The sequence below is a fragment of the Neopelma chrysocephalum genome, unplaced genomic scaffold (genome assembly GCF_003984885.1).
Source record: "Neopelma chrysocephalum unplaced genomic scaffold, ASM398488v2 Primary Assembly neopelma1_24, whole genome shotgun sequence".
Taxonomy (NCBI): Eukaryota; Metazoa; Chordata; class Aves; order Passeriformes; family Pipridae; genus Neopelma; species Neopelma chrysocephalum.
This window is the reverse complement of record NW_020897693.1, coordinates 20,806,704-20,819,313: the sequence shown is the minus strand read 5'-3', so window position 1 is coordinate 20,819,313 and position 12,610 is coordinate 20,806,704.

Genomic DNA, 12,610 nt, shown 5'->3' with positions numbered 1-12,610 from the left:
ATTTTTCAACAGAAAGGGCTTGTGTAATATCCACAGGGATTTTTTGTTTGCGTGTAATACTACCATCCTGCAGTCATGTTAAGAAAAAGCTTTATATAACACTGTTGTATAAAGTATTGACTATCATGCTTGGTCAATACATACACACACACAAACCCAGAGATTTCCAAAATTAAGTAGGACTTTCCATGCATAGCGTTCCCAGAAAATAAGACAAATGTGTTTTTTCCTATAGTGTGCCCTGCAGGAGCTCTCATATGCAGATACTGTGTGCTCCCATCAGTGCTGTGCTAGCACAGCAGCCAGGCATGAGACATATTACCAGCCTGCTTCTGGTGACTCATTCCAGCAAAGCAGTTGTGTGGGAGTGCACTTGAAATGATCCAGTTTGCTCATTCTCCTGAAGGACCACAGGAGCACCCACTGCAGTGGGATCTGTGCTGGCAATATGCACAGCAAAGGGGGGCAGAGTTTAATTTGGTACAAACAGGCTTCATCTCAGCAGGGCAGAAGGCACTCAACTGATGGAAGATCCCTATGGGAGAGGAGGTTGAGAAAGAGGTCCCAGCAAGAGCCCTTCCTGCTTTCTCTGTCCCTATCCTTAGAAGCAAGGACCCAGCTGATGAGCTGGTGACTCAGAAAGTCCTTTGATCTTCCTGGCCTGTTGCCCTTTCACCACCTCAGCTCCTTTGAGGCTGCTGAGGTCCTGTGCATATAAATCTTGGCCATCACCTTCTGCCTCTCCAGCATGCTTGTGTAAGAGCGTGGAATACAGGATCATTTCCTTAAGATACCACTTCCATCAGGGATGCAATTTATTATTGTCACAGAGGGAGATAACTCATCCATACTAGGCTCATTACTACTACACAACAGTGATGATGGGAGACTTGCAAATGCAGGCAGAGCACAAGAGCACAAGGTGTTAACCTCAAATATGTTGAAGGCAACCTGTCCCTGCCCCAGTCATATCTTGAGCATTCTCATACCAGCTGACCTCCTGGGCCACGTGGGACCATGCATCAATTCCACAGTTTTCAGGGAACTTCAAAGCACAGTGCAGAGTCTGTTTGGGCCCAACAGAGGGGTGAATTTGCTCTCAACAGGAAGCATTTTTCTACACCCTCAGCTAAATTATAAATTTAAAACCAAACACAAATTGCAACTGGCTGTTTTCAACGTCACATGCCAAGGAACTGTCAAGGTCTGTGATACCAGGCAGAAGTAGTGCCCAATATTAGAGATGGAAAATTAATTTCTATTAGCCTATGAGCCTGTCATTCCTGGGCAAAGATGTTTTTGACAAATTCCATTTTTTCTGCTGTTAACAAATTGCCTGCAAGTAGATTGCAGTATCTCCAAGATTTATTCACTATTTGAAATATACTACCAAATATTTACTTGCCAGAGAGTTGTTCCTGGGGAAATTGTTGATCTGTGGCTCATTCACAGAGTTTGCTACTGACATTGGATAGTTGAAGTGCAAGGAACTTTGTTTAGTTTTTCTTGGACATGCAGGTCACCTGGTATTGTCTCTGCCACCCAAAAATATGGATAAAACTCTTACAGTGGGGTTTGCTCAACCTTTCTCTGATACTTGTTTTAATTCTACCTTCCGTAAACACTCTTCTAAGTCAAGTTCTAACTCAAAATATTTCTGAAAAGAAAAGGGGGGTGAACACAGTCAAACCTAAATCATTGTTTATGTATTGTTTATGTAGTCAGTGTCATTCACTGTGCGCTCGATATAGGTGATATAGGGGGTTGTGTTCAGCTGTAGGGTAGGTTTCTACAGTATTTATGCAGCTGAAACTTCGATGAAAGTTGTTAGAGTCTCCTTGTTTGGGCAAGCCGGTATTTCAGCCTTGCCACCCAGCTGTTTTTTCATTTGGACAGCTAATTGTATCTTAGGGCTACTAGAAATAGCCAATCCATAATTAAAAGTCTGCTGGATTTAATATACAGGCCTACCATTCACTTTAAAAGTATAGAATAAATCAAACTGCATTTTCTTGCCAGTGGCTAGCACTTTATTTCTCTGAGAGTTGGCATCACTCCAACACTCAGTTTTTAGGAGGAAAAGAGCAATTGTTGGCACCCTCAACTTCATGGAAGAGGTATTTCATTTCTTACAAAGAAAAAAACAAACCAAAAAAAACCCCCCAAAAACTCAAAAAAACCAAACCAAACCAAACAAAAAAAACCCCCACAAACAAACAAAAAACCAACCAAACAAAAAAAAAACAAAGCAAGTCAAACAAGCAAACAAAAGAAAACCAAAAAGCATTCCGTCTGTTAAAAACAAGCAATGTGTCAGGAATTTCAATAATTTCTCTTGTCTTATTGCATCCGTCCATCAATCCCTCCATCCATTCTCTACTCAAACTTCGGACAGGCACCTAAGAAGGAAAAGGACCTCTTCTCTCAGCATCTTGAACAAAAGCATGTTTTTCCTTAAGTTCCTTTGGAGTTAACTCCAGGTATGCGTGCTAATCCATTTGTGTGTCAGGCTAAGAGCTATTTTGTAGTTATGTGCACGTACTGCTCATGTTTTACTGGAGCAGCCAAAACTAACTGACTTTTGGTATGCAATCCGTGCCTACTCCCATTTGTTACACCATTCATTAAAGGGACATAAGACACAGTTTTAATTAGGGTTGTGCTGAACCAGCAGCTGAGCTTTTATTGGAATCAAGTTAAGTTTCAAATAAAAGGCTGAGACCCATGGCCCATCCCTGGCAGAGCTTCTTCTGGCTGACTTAGACCTGCTTGGTTCCCAGAAAGACATGGCAAATCCTTTTGTTAGTACAGACCTACAGCTCTACCCCACTTACCTGTAGTCAGCTGTGAACCTGAGCTCCCCCTGCGGAGGAGCATACACCCTTCTCCTCCCTGTAATTAGGAACAGATATGTTTTTGTCTTTGTCTCTAAAATAGATATGCTTGTTGTAAATTAGGAGAGCTTTTACAAAGACTGCACCAGAAGGCCACCAGACTACATGTCTATTGCATGCTGGAGCTGGCTTATTTGTAAATGTGGAGGGTGCAGACAATAGAGCTAATGATACAGCCTCACTGACTGGAAAAATGAAAGGAGCAGTATACCCAGAGTGACCAGTTCCCCCAAACTGAAAAGTATATAAGCAAACCCCTATGAGTTAGTGGTGGACAAAGAATGGTGTAGAATTTCCTTAGCAGTGGAGGCAACGTCTTCCTGAAGCTTCCCTTACCCTGGGCATATTGGAGGACTTGTTGCAATTGCATGTTGCAGTGAGAATATGAAATGGAAGTATCTCTACAGTGTATGCACATAGCCGGACCCCTAGTGGTCTAGTGGTTAGGATGTGGCACTCTCACCGCCGCGGCTCGGGTTCGATTCCCGGTCAGGGAACTCCCTCGAGCAGATGGAGCTCGTCAGCCCAGTAAGGGCATCCATCTAAGAGAAGGTCACTCTAAACAAAACCTACATCCTGAGGACCTCACTGCCATTGTCCAAGCTTGCTTGGCCCCGGCAAATGAACCTTAGGATTAAAGGGTGGGCTCAGTTCAGCGCACGCTGTGTCTCACCTAAAAAATCCATTGCGCAGGCTCGAAAGGTAAAAAACCTTTCCCAAAATCTTCGTTCGCGAAGACTGGCCTCTATAGGCTCTTTCCTGAGTCCCACCCAGCAAGGCACCCACTTTCTTCTTCTTAGAATGGGAGCCAGCACTGGCCACTTCTACTTGTTAACGTGTTGACTCTTAGGTAGAACCAAAATGGTAAATCCTCCTCCTCATACCAGTAAAAGTGTCACCCAGTGTCCACGTGACTAGTCTCCACCTGGAGATAGTGCCACTCTCCATCGTTCCCGGTTCTCCTTGAACTTCATTGGTGGGGCAATATCTAGACCTCCTTGTTCTTGAGGATCAGGGCTTACAGGTATCTAGAAAACAACTGTGCCTTTGCAGGGCTTCCACAGTAATGCCAGCTGCACAGCCTTTGGTACCACAATGGCAGAGAGGTGTGACTCTTGGGTTAGCTTGCTAGTGATGGCACACATGTAGTGACAAGGCTGTGTGTCTGCATGTGCTAAAACATTTAAAACCCTTATTTGGTTGACATACACTGTCAGGAAGCATGATTTCAAAGAGGTTTTAACTAGAAATATTATAGTTTATTGCTTGCAATGCAAGCACCTCATTTCCTCAAGGCCTCTGTGAAGGCTGCAGGCACTGAACTCTCGTTTCCAAGTTTCCCTTTAAGAAGTAATATATTTAATATTATTAAAACATCAGTATTTTAAAAGTTTCAGTATTAAATGTTTTTTACTGGTACATGCAAATAATTTCACTCCCTGTGGACCAATGTACTTGTTACTGTTCACCCCAGAAATAGATCGTAATTGGATCCTGTAGAGCTGGACAGTGTGTTTAGGTACTATCTGAGTATAGCTTCTATGAATGAAGTTACATGGAGGTATGTCTTTGCATAACTTTCCTGGGCCATCCATATAGCAACCGCCTGGTAGAAGAGGCAGCATTGGTACAAGAATGTACTCTGCAGTAACAGGCCAACAGCCTGGATTTGTCAGATTTATGAAATCGTAATTTGGTTTAGGAGTCTGTGTCCTGGAATAAATCAAACTCCTAAAATGAAGATTGTGATTATGGACACTTCTATAATCAGGCTTCAGCTGCACTGTAGGTGATGGAGTAATATGAATTTCACCTGAGCATCCTGGAGCAGGTTGTGAGAGCTGATCTGTAGGATGGTGGTTGGGTGCCTTTGCTACCTGAGCCACCGGCCATCCAAGTCCCATCTTGGTATGGTCTCTCTTCCCTGTGGAAGCATTTCAGACAAGATGCTTATTATTTCTGAGATTGTCCTTAGACTGATTAATGTGCTTATTTTTTTTAGAGGAATAAACTTACCTCAGTTGGAGGTTGAGACAGATTTAGAGAGCTCCTCTGAATAAATCTCACAGGTTTCTAAGGAAGTGCAGAGATCAACTAAATCCTAAATAAAAGTTCTGTCGGCAGCACTGCTTGTGCAAAAATCCTATGCCAGATCTCACCACCTTTCACATACATCCCCCCTCAAAATCACAAACACAAGCTGGCAAATCATGTGAGAAGCTGTGCAGGAAAAAATGACATTCAGGTGGTGGTCCAGATGGTGCCAGTTTTGAGGAAGACATGTTAGTGCATAATTGAGCCCTGCACGCTCTGAGGCATGAAGGGCAGTCCACTGCCGCCAGCACAGAGGACCAGCAGGAGCCATGCAGGAGACATCGGGGGAGGCCCAGACAAGAGGTTCAGCAGGACACTTCACTGCAAAACCATCTGATTTATATTTCCTTACCCTTCAAGTTTTTCACTGGCTTTTTCTTGCCTAAGGAGGCACTTTCACTTGTTTGCATCTTTGTCCCACTGCAGCTGTAAGACAGCCCATAGTTGGGGGTCAGCATTAATGTTCCTGCTGCCTCACAGCAGCCAAGCAGGGCATCAGCTTGAAATCTGCAGGGACCCTAAATGCTTCATCCATCCTTTCCCTCGTCTCCCTCAAACATACTTCTGCATTCCCAACCAAAATGGAGCATGGGACTCCTGAGTGGGTCAGTGAGAAGCAATGCAGAAAAAGCATCTTTGGAGCTTCACATTCAAGCAGAAAGCCAGTTAAGTCAACATCATACCAAACTACAAGCCATCATTTCTGCAAAACCTTTGTACTTTATGTAGGGATGAAGATCCAGGAAGGAAGTCAAAAAGCACCCAGGGAGACTGAAGGACTCTCCTCAGTGTGGGTCCTCACCTCACTGAACCTTTGCCCAGCCAGCTGCTCTTGCAAATAGGCAACGTGCATGTCTGAGTGACAAAATAAGGATGCTGACATTTTTGTAAGAGAAAAGGTGAGAATTTGCTCATTATTTTTTGTAGATTTATACATGTATCTGTTTTGTTCCTTTTTTGAGCAAAATAATAGTAAAAATAGGAAAATCTCAGCAAATGCAGTAGAGGAAGCCAGTGCTCCGGGATTCAGCCTCCTATCTTTCCTCCACAGGCAGAAGTTCATTTCTGGTCTGAAGCTTCATTGTGGTGCCTTACATGCCCTCTCATGTCTCAGCAACTAACAGCAAGGTCTAGGACTAAAAGGCATTCAAGAATATTTTTGGGGTTTTAAGTGCTGTATCTCCTTCACCCATCTGCCTCTGTTGGAATAAGAGACATCTTCCAGTAGGATGGACAAAGCACTCCCCTCCAACTAAGGAGGAGAAGGAAGTTCAGTCAGGGTAGAAATGGTTTATAATCACTAGGAAATAAAGAAATCTTGAAATTTCACTTCTCAGATTACTTAAAAAGCATACTTTAAAAAAATAGTATAGGAGGTTATCAATTAACTGAGGTGTTGATGATTGCCAGCAAGTTCCTGACAAGAAAAATCACTTGCTCCTTTTCTAGTTGCCACCATGGCTCAATCAATCCTTCATCTTTGCTGAGTCTGGTTAACTCATTTCATAGTCACTCATGACTGAGCAATGATATGGAAAAATGCAGTATGTAATGGAAACTGTGACCTGTCACCTCATGTGGGCTGGTGCCAAGGAGGTTGCTAATTATAGCCTGACATGTAAATACTCCTGGAAGATGATTGTACTTATTTGGACTGGTGCAATATTAATTAAATACTTTGATTATTTCTGAGATAGACTTTGGGAAGGAGGAGGAGAGGTTGTCAAGGGAATTAACCTTTTCATTCCTGGGAATAAAGTTGTCTTTCCCAGAAACTGCAGCAGAAGGCTGTGTCAGTTTTTCTCCCTCTTTTCTCTGTCTTCCTGTCTTTGGCCTACTCCCATGAGACCTCCCATCATTATCTGCTTGCTCTTGGTCTCCTCTGGCTCTGTGCCCTTGCCTGTTCCTCAAAATCATGACTCACCTGCCTCCTCAAGCAGGAAGAAACCTAAATAAGGAAGAGCTTCTTGCCGGGAACCAGAGTGGCTCTTGTCTGAGGCCTGGCTACCCAGCTTTCTGCACTCACCCAATTTTCAGCCCAGAAACAGCCAGCTTCTACTTCCTAGACTGGGTTTCTCATGCAAGTACCAACACAGAATCATCCCTCATGGCTCAGTCTGCCCTGAGCTGGGAGAGGGAAGGGGAAGCTGGTGCACAGAACTGCAAACCAGAGGAGTTGGGATCATGTCTGCAAGAAACTACTGAAAACTTTGGTGGGTTCAGAAACGTCAGGACAAGACACTGCCTGTCTGACTCGTCCTTAGGAGTAAACAAACAGCAGTGACATTGCATACAAGAGACAAAGATACAAACAGGAGACACGGTGAAGCCAAGGAAAGTACACTTGGCTTTTTACTTTGTGCAAGACACAAAGCCAAGCTCAGGCTCAGCTGCAGGCTGTCTAGGGCTGATGAATGTTTCATAGGGGTCCTAGGTTTGCAGGGAGCCTGTGGCTGCCCTACAAGCAAGTCTGCTCAGGTGGAGGCAGGCTGCAGTCAGCACTGTGCCAGGGTGTTGGGCAAAGCAGACTGCTCAGCCTGGAGCTTGGCTTCCCAGCAGACCACAGGCCACATTTCAAATGAGCTTCTTGTTACCTTCTGAGCAGCTCAACAGGAAATGTTGAGCTGTTGAGTCCAGCAATACCTTTCAGTGACTTTGGGGACAGTGTTTTACACAAGTCCTGCATTTCAAGTGAGCCAAAGCTTTGTGTTGAATGACTCCTCTGTTACATTGCATGGCCTTGGGACAGTCACACGTTTGTGCATTCAAGACAAACTGAACCTGCTGTTCCTTCACTGTACTTGAGATATACCATAGTGTCCTCAGTTTCTCTATCCACCGAGTGCCTGGGCAGTATTCCCTGCATTGCACATGTGCAGCACCAGAAAAGCAGGCAGCACGGAGGAGCCAAAGTCTTGTAACTCGCAGGGATTTTGTGCCCTGAGGAGTCCTGCTCTTTTACACGTGGCCCAAAGGCAACTGGCACTGTTCTGACAAGTACCAAAACCAACTCTTCTAGTTGTCTTCAACATACTTGAGTGGGAGTACCAAGGGCAAGTTGAACCAACACCTCTGCAGAGAGCAAGACAGCTCTGCTTTACCCAGGTAATGACCCTTGTCTCCCGTTCATCTTTTCACTACAGTCTGTAGGACTGGGGAATGCAGTCTCTTACCTGGAGCAGGTAAGAGATGGTTAAGCAGGTTACAAAGTTAAGCAAGAGATGGTTGTGGGTCAGAGCTGCCACTAATGCACTCTCAAGGACTTTCCACAGCTGCACAGCATTGTTTTGAAGATGCAGGGGAAGGACGAGTGTTATTTCTGCCCTAGGAAGGCAGAAGACATTAAATCAACATAATGAGAGCTGATGAGAAACAATAGAGGCATCAGGACTGCACAGAGAAAGGGAGAGTTGTGAGACCTGGATGCTGTGGGCCCAAGAGGCACAGGGACATGCATGCTAATTTCTCCTTTCTCCTGCAGTCCTATGGATCACTGAGTGCTGCTGAGCCATTGACTCTGTGAAAGCAGTGCTGCTGGAAAAGGATGGTGCTGTGCTACCACCAATTGTACCCCTGTGAGGGATGGGGTGCCAGGGCCACCTGCTGTGGCAGGATTTCCAGCTAGGGGTCATACTGGGTAATGGGCTGGCTGAGGGATGGCTGCAGACTTCTCTCACCCCCACAGGAAACACGAGTCCTGGAGGCAAATGCCAGGGTGGGCGACACGTTTCGGTGCAGGCAGCAGAAGCTGTCCCTCTGGACTGCGGCTTTGCAAATATCCAAGGCAAAGTGCACAAAACTGCTGCCTCATGCTGTTTTGAAGAGCTCGGATCTTGCTCTTTGGGGCATATTCCCTGGACAGCAGTGCATTCATCAACCTCCCCTGAAAACACTGAAGACGTGCAGGTTCTTCATGGTCTGTATGTGAAGTGAGAACAGGACAAAGCACAGGAAAACAGTACAAACCAAAGACAAAAGCTCACACTCAGAAGGAGGTGAAGAAACACCAGGCATAAGCTTGGAGATGCCGTGCTAATCCCCCTGAAATGGGGAGGTGGAGGGGAAGAAAGGTTTTTTCCGCATAGTCCTTTTTCAGGGAAGAGCAGCTTGAGTGTAATGGCTGGACTTGAAGTTAAAGGGTTACAGTGTCGCATGGAGGCAAACGAAAACACAAATTGATCAAAGCTACCATTTTTTACCAATAACTTGTTTGTTCAGAGGCACCAGCCACTCTTCATGCTGATAGTCTCACTGCATAATCACCATTGGCAGCTTCCCTCACCCTCTCCTAAAGATCCTCTGCTGGATTTTTTCTTTCCAATATCATTCCCAGGGACAATAAGAAAGTTGCAGCATAAATTAAACAAGATGCCTGGAGACTCTGAATCAAAAATAATGTAGAGGAATTTTTCAGTGAGAGGGGAAGAAAGAGGGAAGTTAAATGCAGTCCCTGCCTGCTGGCTTCTCCCTTGCTACGCCTACACCAATTAAGTGTAGCAGCACAGACAGGGTGGCCAGGGGAGCACCTTTGTGCACACATGCTAATTTGTTCACAGGGTGCAGAGCACAATTAATAAAAGTGCTTCTCCACACACTCCCAAAACCAAAGAAGGAACATTTAGAGTCACAGCGACTGGAAAGGATACACACATGGCTGGATCAAAGGCAAGCTGGATTTAGGGAAGATTTGTACTGTTCACCTGGCACTTCCCATAAGGATCAGCAGGCACTACAAATGTAAGACCTCTTCAGTCAGTCAAACTTTATGCTGCCATTACAAAATAAACAGAGGGGAGAATAAACTTCTAAAGGCAGGTGAAAGAAGTACAGGGGCATTGAATTTAAATTCAGGAGAAATGGGGCTCGCAAGTCTCACACAGAGTTCTAGTGTCAACACAGGGTAGAAAGAGGGCAAGGAGATATTCGTCTTCACAGTAAAATACTGGCTTTAGCTGTGATGGATGGATGGACGGACGGATGGATGGATGGATGGGTGGAGAGTCAGATTGTTGTTTCTCTACTCCCTGCCTGCTCTTTCTCCTTTATTAGCTTAAATGTTGGGGTTTTTTTAAAGGAGAGGAGCAAGCAGAAATTAAATGCTCGCTCTCAAAATGAAGCTGACATGAGCCTCTGGCTTTGAGGATGGATTAGTTTTGAAGGCATACTAGGCACAAAATGAGGCCGGTGAGGGCTGGTGGTGGAATTCCCCGTAGGGACAGGTTCCTTTAAAACACAGATTAAACAGGGAGGAAATGCACAGTGTATGAATATGAATTGATGCTGGGCCTTGCCTGGTCTCACTTCATTTGATAAAGCACATTTCCTTATTGCATGTCAATTATTTACATTATTTAAATATGTATCGTCAGATGAACATGTCAGCCCTGAAACAGATACACAGATGCCCATGGAAATACACACGTGCACCAGAGCATGAGGAAGGGAGTCACACATCAGTCCATCGGGCAGATAATGAGCAGACACTCCTGTGCTCGGTGAGCTGGGAGGCACAAGCACCCTTTTGCCCAGCCCCTGATGCATTTCTTGTGCTGCCCCTGCAGAAGAGTTGGCTCTCCCCAGAATAATTTGAATGCAGGCTCTGCTCCACGCTGCAGGAATGTCAGCACCCGGCAGGAGCCCCACTCCTCACCGGTGCCTCTGCTAATCTCCGGTACGTGGAACTGCTTGTCTGCGTGATAGTTATTCTTCATTTCATCTGCAAGTTCACAACAAAGGAATGCAAGAGAGCTACATTTAAATGAGATAAAATCCCTGTGCCCAGCAATTCTCCAAAGTTAGTGTTATCAATAAAGATGTTAGTAGTCAATATTCCAGTGTTCTGGCCTCTATAAATGTATAAAAACCTGCACTGAATTCTCCTGAAACAAAATTGTTTTTCTTACGTGATTCCCATTCTTATGAGGAATTTCTGTCCGTGGTTTCTGCTCCGGGTATACGAAGGTCTGGGTATGGCATAGGCTTTGCAGCAAGCACTGCTGCCTCTCGGTTCTGCTATTTGCCTCCAACTCATGAGACAAAGTAAAATTACACTCTGAGTACCCTCACCAGACATCAGAAAAAATGTGAGCCCAAATTTTGCAGTTTGACTTGGCATCATGCCCTGGTTACAGGAGTCAAATTTTTCCATTTGTGCAGCGCAAGGGCAGAGAGTGCTGTGCGCAGTTCTCGAAACACTGAAGGCTTGGGCGGGGATGGACTATGGATATATGGACAGGCCCAAGACAAAAACTGGATCCTCCTGAGCTTTGCACTGAGTGATTCCTCTGTTCCAGTTTCCTCCTAGCTCTGAGAAGGTCCAGAAAAACAGGGATGTTGACTGGATTTAGCTAGCTCTGGTGAAATGTTCCTAAAAGAGCAAGTAGGGCCTGGTACAACAGGTAATTTTGCTGATGTATTACACTTCTACTAGTGAAAGAAGAACTAAACACTTTCCTCAACACAAAATCTGATGGGTCAGATTTCTGGCAGGTGTGAGACAGCATAGCAGACTCAGTGGAGGTACTCCAGTATGAACCAGCTGATGTGTTTACCAGAAGAGCTGACCAAGGCAATTCCATTTACCCTCCTGTGCCCTTGGCTTTGTGCTGCTCACCATGATAGTGGTTGCAGAAGCATGGGGAGCAGCCAGCTTTTCTCTACCAAAACAGCAAACCCAAAGAAACATTGTACAGCACATAGAGGTGATTTGCATAATTGATGCAAAGCAGCATCCCGCTGTAAAAATCCTCTCCCTGCAGTCAGGTAATCTTCCATATCCATCCTCATCCTGCAGTCTCTTCTCTCCCACTTTCCATCCTGTTAGGCTTCCTCCTACTCACCTGTTGCCATCCGTCTTTCCTGCCCATGTCCTCAGATTCTCTTCACACCAGGAACCTGATACCTCCATTGCATCTTCCACCTCTCTGCTCTTCCAGCCACATACCTACAATTCCCACTGGCAGAAAGAAGATCCATGAGAAATTAGGACATCTAACTAGCCAAAATGGAAAGGAAGCAGGAGATTTTCAAACATAGTCATTACCAATCTGAGCAGCCTGCCAAGCCCCCCAAGGGAAATAGCAACAAAATCTCTTGCTGGAGAAACTTACCTAGAGGCTGCAGCCATTGGTTTCAGATGGTGGGAAGATGACAGTCATGTGTGGCATCTCAAAACGCAAGGCTTTGTCTGGGACTGAGCACTCAGCCTAGCCACATGGGTGGCCATTCTCCCCAGGCACAAGCGCAGCTGTCTGTGCTCCCCTGAAGTCAACCCAGTAAGTGATACTGGGAGTACACCGAAACATTTAAAAAAATTTTAAAAACTCCAAACCCAAACCAATAAAATAAAATAAAATAAAATAAACCTGAAAAAATAACAATAGCACCATCATTTATGCTTTATATTCTGTGCAGGTACGGCAGACCAGGTCTGGATCCAGCATGCGTCTCTCTACATCTCTCTCTGTTAATGGGCATCTCTGCCTGCCTGTGCTCAGCACCTGCAAACAGCTGGTACATGCTCATGTGTTGCGCTGACATCTGTCCACAGCCACCTCCTTCAGTTGGAGAAGCTCCACTCCTGTTCATAAATAATTGCCCAAGCAGCTGCTGGCAGCCCTAGG